Raw genomic sequence first — 11,478 nt, 5'->3', positions numbered from 1 at the left:
ATGCTTTCGTTTGGTGCAAAATCGAATCGGTTGTATGTCAAATTTCAACACCATAAATAGAACCAGGCACTAATGTTTTTTTCATGCCTGAAAATCTCAAAATAGGCCAGCAATTCCAAATTTAATTTTATTTAAGGAGTGAGTGGAATAGTTGACGGCGTACTCGACAACAGCTCACTTTACAAGGAGAATGACATTTATATCGACCCAGTACTACAACTAGGGGGGCGGGTGTACGGAGTAAGTTGACTCCGAACCGTAAGTATACCGACCAAAACCCCTAGAACTCTTACTCCAACATTACCTACCGGAGGGATGGGCAGTATTTACTGTCTGCAACTCATTCAGCCGTCCGCGCAGACCGTATGAGGCTTACTTAGGATGTCTCACTTACACCTTCATGCGCATTGACACTCTCTCGACGCTCGCATTGGGTTCTACTGGATGCTCGCCCTTAAAAACATGCCACCAGTTTACGCCCAGCACGCACCATTTTGAGACTTATTTGTGCTCACCCCAGCAACTGCCCGCTCCCTTCTGACAGTCCGCTCCAACCCACACTTTGTTAGGACTTACTTCATACCACTAGAAAAGTCAATTTAAGCCATAGTTTTTCGCCAAGGTGGCACTGGGTCTAATGATGCGTGTGAATTCCATTGTTGAAATTTGACCAGAGCTTGATAAAACTTAGATTTCTACCACACCAAATGTAACTGAGCCGATTAGTTTTCACGAGCATAATGAAAATTAATTTTGTGGCCAAAAAAATTCTTTGGTCATTTGAATTAATTTTACCGTATAATCAAATGGTCGACATTCAGGTGTGCATAAATTCCAGTTTTATAACTGGTCAATTGCAAAATGTTCACACAAACGTTTGATCTCAAATTTAGATACTTCCAAAAGCTTGAACTCAGTCTTTGGTATGAACCAAGCGGCTTTTTGCGCTCATGTAAAAGTTTCCTCACTCTGGACATGTCACTGTAGAGCTGACTTTGGTGCTTCCGTCTTAACATGCACGTGGGCTAACTTAGTTGTTCGCCTCACCTACCATGACCTCGAATGTGTAGCGGATCATGATTTACTTCAGTCTCTACCTTAAACTTCCGTAATGTGAGCTATATCACACTATGCGGCTCACTTCTGCGCGACCTCGAGGGTGCGATTTGCGATTCCCACGCGAACGCTTCTGATACTCTTAGAGAGGACGAGCAAAGTCGTCACCGAGGCAAAAAAGCATATTTATTTGAACAAGAGCACCCTCAAATTTTATCACTATTATGCTCTCTTTTTCTCTAAGTACCGCACTGTAAACCATAGTCACTCGTTCGGTTCTTATGGACGTGTTAGGTGTGGCTATTGCATACCGGAGTATTCTCGATTTTAAAATGGTATTTAGCTCATATGGAAACCGGTCTAACTTCGAAATGTTTATGTTAGGATATTTTGAATAAAACGCATAACTTTTTTACAAATTTGATCAGAATTGATGGTCCGAATAATGCCTGATTCCGAATCGGACGTTGCCGGAACCTGTTACGGGTCACTTTATGAAATAGCCAGGCGAATACCATCACAACTTCATGATTTCAAAGTTATGGCTACCTATGAGAATGTCCGATAACTTCCCTGGACGATTTGAATCGATTGGAACCGGTAAACAGTTTTACCAATGAAATCCATTCAACAGGCAATTTGGAAACTAAACAAACCCCATCAATGGCATTATCAAACTTCCAGCATTACTAAGTTATGCAAAAATCAGTGCGATCATACGTAAAAATTAGGGTTATCAGGAGTTTAAGTAAGAACCCTGTTCAAATATTCAAATTGAGACAGAACAACATAAAAGGAATAGAACAAACAATGGAGACATTGGTTTAAGAGATGTATCAACAAGTTAAGGTGTACTACAGGTCTCCAATCAAAATTACGGTTGAGAAGGGGAAAACTCTCGATAAGGAAATTTATCGTCTCATAATCAACTTTGAATTTTCAATGTCAATGTAAATTCAATACAAATCTCAAAATGGTTAAGTGAAACAAACCAAAAAAAATCAACGAGCTAATCCACAGCCATATTGTTCAATTTAAATTTGAGGAAAATAAATTTTAAGCTTTTTATTTCTAATAATAATGAATGAAAGAATGAATTTAATGAGAAAATTATGTCTGGTTATTAAAACTTCGAAACTTAGATTTTACGGGTGATTGACAGAGGGAACACAGAATGAACAGAATGAGAACATTGCCACTTAGATGATTGAATGTAGCTGTACTAAGGACTGGAAGGAAAACCAGAGAATATTGGGAAAAAACCGGGAAATTGAAAATCACAGGAAATGTTCAGGAAATATGCAGGAAACTTTAATAACACTTTAGAAAATTTCAAATCTGCATTTGACTCTCTTGTAAAAACCATGCAGTATTATCAAACATCATGAGGAGAACTCATTCCTCATTCCATTCATTTCAGAGTTTACATATTTCTAAAGTAGTCAAGTCCCTAAACTACCCCATTCAATCAGTTGACAAAGTTAGCCCTTCAGACATTAGTAATTAATTAGCACACTCGGTTATCTTATATGTACCGGAACTGATAAATCAACTTTAGATTGCACTGATTTTTGCATAATCAATCTGTTTGAACTTCTCTTGATTTTTAATTATCTTCAATCGATTCTTAGGTTCTCCGAATTCCATCGCAAAATAATTACATTTGTATCCTCTCCTGTTTTATTTCAAATATTGAAACATTTCCAGGATAAAAACTTACTTCATTTTCAACTAAAAAATCTGACATATTCAACAAAAAATAAAAATTCTCTCACGATCCTCATGATACGATCAAAGAGTTGTGACGATGGAAATTTGATCTACAGTTACATTATACTTAATTGTATTTGACATAATATGAGGTTTGGGATTTTATTCCTGTTTAGGTTGCTCTCCTTAACCTCTGGAAAAATTTCGCGAATTTGGTCCAGGATTTTAATGGGGCTGATTTTTATATTCCGTGCCCAGGCCGAAAACATCGAGTATTCTAAAAATATGGGGAAAATCGCGGACCAAATCTCTCGAGGTGTAGTATCTACGGACGAACTATAACAAACGTTAACAAAATAGTGGACTTTCGATGAATAGAACTATTGTACATATGTCGTTACTGAAGTGTTAAACACTTATTTATTTTTTTTATTTTCGATATTTTCTGACCCAGAATCGCAAATGTATAAATAATTTGTCAGCAGGTTCTATACTTACTGAGAACAAAAAATCGAACCACTAATGTAGTAAGAATAATATTATTTAGTAACCAAAATCAATTCTTCACATTTTAATTTTGTTTACAGTACCCAGTATAATTGTTTTGTATTGTATGTAATTCTTTTCTTTATTTTAATATTTATGAATTCGCGGATTTTAATTTTTTCAATACTTCAAATATTTTTTGTACTGGAAATTCCATAATACTGGAGAAAACCAGGGAAATAACCAGAATTTAAAATTTAAAATTCACTGGTCACCCCATAATTAGGACACACGAATGAACAGAATTAAGACTATTGTCATTAGTCAGATGAGCTATACGGGTTTCATCAGATTCTCACTCTGATGGATTTTGATTTGAGCAGTCATGTTCCGAACAAAAAGTTCATTTTGCGTTACATTATGCGACCGCCTCAAACGTGCATAATTTTGTAGAGAGTTCACTTTGGTGTAAGTCTATGATTGGAATTTGGAAAACACGAATGAACGAATTAGGAAATTTTGCCATTTCAGATGATTGGAATTAGGACCATATAATACTCGAGTTTCATTTCACTATTGGAATCCAAAAGTCTATGAATGCATCCCAAATATTTCGTTCTTAATTGCCTATATAGAAATGACACTATGAAGAAATGCAACCTGTCAAAATATTAACAGCAATATTTTATGAGGTTTTTAGGACATGGTCTCTTGAGTCTTAGGTGAACGGGAACTAGAGTGCACTTTCGTCCATCGTTCCTACCTGTTCAAGGGGAACAGGTAACCATTTTTAGTTCAAGTAGAAACTAATGTCCTATAATTAATTTCTCAAGCTATTATTGATTATTAGAGCCAGAAAACTAATTACCAAAATTTTTAAAATTTCATGTAATACTTCAATGATGGTTTAATACACGAAAACAAAATATTGCGTAGACAGATCAACTCAAGCAACATGCTTGGCGACAGTAACATCGCATTGTACCAAATCTGGAACTTTTTCAATCGGCGCATGTAAATACTTTTTGATCAAGTTGAGAAAATGAGCCAGTTTTCAGATTTTACTTTTATTCCTATTTAGAAAACTAATCATTTAGTTGCAATTGAATACACCTCAACGATACATTATAAAGCAGTTCTACCGTCACTGACTTTGAAATCTGCACTGGTGTGAACATTTAAATATTTGATAAAAAAATATGTTACAACGTTCTGCAAAAGATAAATCACATAATCGTTTTGATACGTCAGCATGACGAGGTCATGCTACTTTCGTCGAAATGATTACGCTGTTCGTACGCTGATTGTTGATACGTTGAAATGTTGCGTCAAGTTGAAAGTGTTTCACGCACATGTGACAAAAATTGCAACACTTAACAACGACGATGTAACATTTGCTGCAGAAAAACAAGTAAAATGTTTTTCATAACGAAAATCAGAATATTAAAGCAACAGTTATTCGAAATCGAGTACGAGAAAAAGGCTACCGCTGGACAGCACGTTTTAAACTATTTAGTTGATGCAAAAAACTATTTAAAGGCATTTCATAAGAAAGTTGTATAAAAGTATTTTCCAACAATGATGTTACAACGTTTTGGCCAAAAAAGTATGTTTACACACAAACACTTTCAGTAGCTTTAATATGCCATTTTAATTACCAGTGATGACACCATATGCTGTGCAAACGGGTTTGTTTTATGCAATGCGATGATACCGTTTTGAAAAAGTCCTGGAGAATATGTGTGTTTCTCGACGGATAACAGCTCCCACACATCACTTAGAAAGCTTTGCCAGTCTTACGATCATGATAAAGAACCAACAGCAGCGCCTGCCAGAAGTCATAATTTAAAGCCTCCGCCATACCAAAAGGGTTTTGAAATAATTCCTCCATGTAACTTGTATCTCGTTACACTACGCCAGTAGAACAGGTGTACCAAAGTCGATGCGAGACGCCTCACTGAATAAGGGCTCAAGCACAGGATTAAACAGTCATAAACAAAGTTTTAGCGTTAGCACATTTATCGGGATTATCGTTCTTTTAATCGTTCTAGACCTGATGCGGTCACTACGAAAGGCCGAATCACAAAGACGAATCACGAATGCCAGAATTACAAAAGGCCAAAGATGAACAAACACAAAAGCCAGAAAATGCAGGCGAATACAAAGGCCGAGAATCCACAAAGGCCGATACTAAAATAGGCGAAACTAGCATAAAACATGGATTGGAGCGAACAGCTGCCCAGTCCACTTTGGGTCTGCCATTTATCTATGAGTTATCATTTTCTATTAAGGGTATAATTTCAGAATTCTAGGATTTATTTTGTGATTTCTCCAGTGAAGTTTGAAAGTCATGGTTTTTCTTAAATTGGGAAGTCAGTAGAGACATTGAGGACCACGCGTTACCGCAAGTTAACTTGTGGTCAAACTGGCAAGATAACTAATTGAAAAGTCTATTTCTGTTTAGCTTGATGCTCGCAATTAGATAGCAGGGCACATTAGCACAATGCACAACATGCCATTCTGGTAGCCATGGATCCGAGTGGAATTTACCTCGGCTTTGATTAGATTCTTGGAATTTACCTTTCCCCCATTGATAAATAGATTACAGAAATGCAAGCGAGAAAAAAGAGCCTAGACTCTCAGTTATCATTGTAAAAGTATTAATATAGTATGTTCATGCTTCTTCATTACGCAATGAAGATTGATCTAATATTATGTCAATATATAAGGAATCAAATGACTCTACAAACACCTCACTTACAACTTTTTCAAGTTGAGATTGATCTTCGACATTGAACTGACCGTTTAAATACCTCAACTGAAATAAGATGATTAGATCGCGCCTTTAGTAGTTGCTTAACGCTGGACAAGTTTTTCATAATAAGGCAGCATAATAAAAAAACGTAAATTGCACGAATATTCCAGTCTCTTAAGTCTGAAGATTAAGAACTTTTGTAATGATTCGCCTTTGTGATTATTCGGCCTTTGAGATCTGGCTCTTTGTACCGCTGTCAGCCTTCGAGGTTCTGAAGCCTTCTGTGTTTTTTCTCGACCTTTTATGCTGGTAGCCCTAGAACATTTCGGCCTCTTGATTCGGCCCTTCTGTGGTTACGCCTTCTTGTGATTCAGCCTTTGTACTGATCCCCCTAGATGCTGATAAGATGCAAACAAAAAAGAACTGTTGTATAGAAATAAGAAAACATTGCTTGCTGAGAAGGTGTTAAGGTAATTCTGAGGGTGCTCATCTCATGACTCTACCTGACAGATGCAAACCTCTCATTTCATTTACTTTGTAGGCCTAGCTCAGCCCTATTCTCGCTCTAACTAACCAGAGACGCACACTGGGAGAATAAAAGTAACTTAAGCTTCTCGAACTAGCAGACAAAAAATCCTATAAAAGGATTGGCACATAAAACATAGAGAGCTTAACTTTGCTTAGCTTAGCTTTAAGTTTGATTGCACTCAATGATTGGACGAGAAACAACATAAATAATGCACAGCCTCCATCTCCCCATGGAGCGGAATGGAAGTGAATAATATAAGTGTAGTGGGAAGGAAATATACATGAGCGAAATCGCTCTCGGTGGCGAACTTATTATTTCCCATTTGAGGACGCCATTACTGATGATAAAAACGGAAAGAACACGCGTTCTTACGTATTTTCCGAAGACTGATTCGATATCTTAATTACGCCTGGCGGCTACTAAAACACGCACTGCTAACGCTTACCTGATGGCTACTAGGTAACTGAATTCTATCTCCACCAATTGCAGAAAATGGTTCGAGGCTAATGACCGATCATTTTGCACTCCGCCAAAGAAAACTAAATTTCGAATTTCTACATGTGAAATGAATACCTTTTTTCATCTTTAGTATTAAGTAAGATTGGTAATGTTTGTTTTACTTTGCCTGTTGGTACCGCGTTTGGTACTTTCGAGCTTCCACCTTCTGGGTTATAAACAACGTCTCGCCAGTAACTAACCACTACAGTAACCATGAAGTTTCCATAAGTTGACTTAAAAGTGGAAAGGCCGCACCTACGACCGAAATAATGCTTCAGTTGCTTTGACATGTCATCACAGCGGGCAGGACGATTCTCCCCCGCCATCTGTGAGTTGTGGGCTTCAAGATGTGGTGGGTTTGTACAGTGGAAGCGGACAACCAGCGACCGTGTGCCCACAGCGCTCAAGTCCTGGTGTTGGGGGGACACTAAACAGCCTGACTGACGGCCCTCGGATCAGACAGGAGGCTTTGGCAGGCCCATACCCGAAGCCGCCTGGAAACACTAATGGCTACGAACGAGTAGAGATAATGCAGAATAAAGAAGGATCACCGATTAAAGGGCTTTGGAACACGGAACTGCAGCGTCTCAGAGTTTCGCAGGTTGCGACAGGACGACACGATGAATTACATCCGCAACTTCAACGTCGTGAGTGCTGCGGAGATTTGTGGCAATGGACAAGAAAGTGGTCAGGGAAGACGGCATCGAGCGGCATATTCTACCAAAGCTGTGTACCACCAACGAGCATGAAACCAGCTTTCTAGTGCTGGGGAAGATGCGCCAACGCGTGATTGGGTGGCAGCCAAGCAACGCAAGGAATAGCAAGCTGATGGATAAAGGCCGTTTCTTCAACTATAGCACTACGCAACGTGCACTGCCCACGAGGAGACCCGCGATTGCGAAAAGAATCGTTCATGCACAGGCTGGAGCAGACTAATAGCTGATGGATATTCGCGACTTGGGATTTCCAAACTCAATAGTGACATAAATAACATTAGGGAAGGCGCGAGAATTAATAGACCAGTCCATCGGACCGGATGCACACTGCACACGCGTATCGAATTGACAACGGCCAACGATGTCATAAACTCGCAACCGTACGGAATGAAGTAGTCGAACCCTTCTTTCCTCCAAAAAATCCACAAGGCCCATGAGTCACCAACCAAGAAACGAAAATGCAAAATCGACTCACGTTCTAATCGACTGCGAGCAATTCTTCTTCCGCATCACACGAACGTACGCACTACCGGCAGCATGCGTAATGAGTTGAATCCGACACACCTCGTTGCAGTATACCTTGCATCGAAAACCTCGGATCGGTGACGACACGTCCCGAAGTCGTACGCCCCTCATAACATTGCAGGCCTCAAGACGGTGATGAGCTATCCCAGAAACGCCAACAGCTGGAGTGGCATTCTTAACTGGAAGAGCAGCTAAGCTGCGACGTCTCTGAAGATGACTGGAGATATTCGATCGCTCATTGTTGACCTTCACAACCTTGCGCCTTAACTGGTGCCGGAGATCAAGAAGACACGGCTGACGGTAGCGAATGTGAGCAGTGGTAGTAGAGAAAAATGCAGCATGGGCAGGGATTGCTAACACTTCGCAGAGCGGCAGAGGCATGATATAAAAACAGGCGCGAGAAAGACAAAATTTCAATTTTTCAGGAAGATCCAAGGACCTAAATGAGACAGAGGAACTTACGCACTAACTAAACACGCAAAGTTGCTATGAGAAGTTGAGACCGTTCACATGCGACCACGTGCCGACCTGATAGTACAACGCCGGACATGAAGCGGACTACCTTCTCCAAACAGGCGTAAGGATTATCCAAAGTGGCGGCAGCAGCTTTACGAAACACCTGAAACTGGCGATGGCAACGAACAGGCGGTATGTGATGGACCTGGAGAACGCGCGCAGGAATAATTCTATCGCAACCGCGACTCCTAGGAAATCCAGGAGGAGATTGGCCGCTGAAGAACAACAAACCTAGGGCCACTAACTACCAGGAGTATATTTAACAAATTGGTGAGGACTGCTAGAGCGCTGAATTTAGGAGGAAGTTTGGCAGAGTGGATGGAAGGTGTCAAGTATGTGCGCGGGCAAAAGGATAAGCTGGATTAGGTAACTACTTTGAATCCATTGAACGCCGCCCACTGGTAGCCTCCCCATGGTATGGCTGACACACACTACAGTTGAGGGAATTCGGCTGCAGTAGCATACAGGCGGGTTCTGAGGGCGAACACTCCATCGGAAGGTAGTTACGCAATTCGCCATTGCAACATCTGCATAGACTGCAGAAGTCGTGAATACAACGATCTACACATCATCTATTCATCGACTTCAGCGTCATATGAAAATCAGATCGAGGACCAGCATGCTAATGCGAAAAACGAGATTTCCGGATAAATCAGCCACGGTTGTGATCAAAGCAGAGAGTGGATCGGGTGATGTGCTGGTTCAGTTTACGTCTTCACTAAGAACACAGAAGTGTCTGGTGCTATTTAGACCGGAAGGCAGCCACTGTGAATAAACGAGGATGAGTCTAAATTCAATAAGTCAATCCAGCTATTTGAGCCGTCTAACGACTATGAATATTATGGCAGTAACTTTGAGAAGATGGAGAGTATCATCAGGACTGAAAGAGAAGCCAAAGGATCGGACTAGTCATCACACGCGATAGAGCAAGTACACTGATTAATGAAGAGGGTTCGAGGAAGACAATGGGCGAGCCACACCACCGCGAGTTGGCATCAGGTGTTGTAGAAATCGTGGTAGAAGAATTTGGTCCACTTGGGTCTCAGCTGGTGACTGCGAAACTAGTACACAGAGATCTCGGAGACGCCAGGCGTGCAAATCGTGCATACTTTGGACTCCTGCAGGACGCTCCAATCTAGAATAGAGTTGCCGCCGTACCAAAACCGACAATCTACAAAAACGCTCATTAGACCGTAGGTCCTTCTTCATGGACCTGAGACCTGGACTTGATGCTCGTGGAGGGACCAACGCGCACTGAGTGTTTCGAAAGGAAAGGTGCGGTACTATCTAAGGTTTGCAGAATGATGGACGGTAACGAAGAGAAGCGGAATGAACCACGAGTTGCATCAGCTGTGGGGAGAACCATCCATCGTTCACACCGCGAAAAATCGGACACTGCGTGACCGCATAGCCATGTCGGACACTAACCTGGTGAAACAGGTTCTTTACGACAACGATCCGACGGGCACAAGAAGGCGAAAGTTGCGCAGGGCAAGCTGGATCGATCAGGATTGGAAGATGATCAGACTGCGTGGAACTGGCGACGGTACAGCCATGACAGCCGAATGAGAAGACTTATATACGGCAACAGATGCACTTTGCGTATAGTCTGAATAAATAATAAATAATACAACCGCTTATTGATTCATGGATATAAAAATGCTGATAATTGAGCAGCTGTCAACTCAGGTCGATTATTTGTTTTCGCTTGTACATACTTGATCAGGGAGGTTTTTTCTTCCTGTTGGGATTGCTTCGGATTAGCCATCAAGCAACAAAAAATATAAGTACTTATATATCCAGCCATGTTCATAGTTCATATCAGCTTTGGGTGTTCTATGTATGTTTTGAAGGCGGTTACCAGAGATTTTTCAGAGCGAAACATGAGTAAATAATCAGTATTTGTTAACAGCAGTTCGTTAATTTATTATTATTTAGAGATTTTTAAGTTAATTAATTGCTTTTTTAGCGAGCAATGAAAGTATTTGATTTCGTTTTTTTTCAGTCAGGAGCACTTATGTTGACAAAAGAGACGAATTAAGGTAGTATTTCTTTGCTTTCCATGGAATAAGTGCTATATCAGTGAGATGGAGATCGAATCAGGTTCCCTACATTAACTACGACGTAGAAAAAACTGCTTGAAAATTTTTTTTTATTTTCGACTGAAATCGAAATTAAAAGATTTCCGTGGATCAACAATTTGTTCGAATTTAAAATTTGTTTTTACCATTGTAGTAGTTTAAAGCTTCGTATTCCTATGCAGGTCTACTTAGATTAAAAAAAGGTTATATGTGGGTTTTATACAGGACTGTTTTAAAGCTTGGTAGCTTTATAAGTCTCTGAATGTATACAGTGTTAACAACTCGTATTGGTTTTATGTTGGTTCCATTTCTAGTTCTGAGGAGGAACACAGAGCGGTATAAAACCCAAAGAGCTGTGGTTATATTGGAATTTAAAGCAGTTCTCAAGGACTCTTGAGATCTGATTAACTGAACCAGAATGCATAAAACCAAAATAAAACTTTAGGCTTTTCACGTCGTAATAAAACCTCTATAAACCAGTCATAAATCTTGCACATTGCGATTTATTGCGACAGTTCTCAGTCCGCCCTTTCTCACGTGCCGAAGCTTCCGTATGTTCATTTTTCCCATTCCCTGAGGGAAAAGTTGGATCCTCGATGAGAAAGC

General features: G+C 40.2%; 1 pseudogene; it reads left to right on the top strand.

The window, feature by feature from the left end:
- The first annotated feature begins 10,204 nt into the window (after window positions 1-10,204).
- The window catches only part of LOC134222714 (ankyrin repeat domain-containing protein 13D-like), a 38,337-nt pseudogene continuing 37,063 nt past the window's right edge, over window positions 10,205-11,478 (top strand).

This window comes from Armigeres subalbatus, chromosome 3, assembly GCF_024139115.2.
Source record: "Armigeres subalbatus isolate Guangzhou_Male chromosome 3, GZ_Asu_2, whole genome shotgun sequence".
NCBI lineage: Eukaryota > Metazoa > Arthropoda > Insecta > Diptera > Culicidae > Armigeres > Armigeres subalbatus.
Note: the sequence above shows the minus strand (reverse complement) of the source record. Positions and strands in the feature narration are given on the sequence as shown.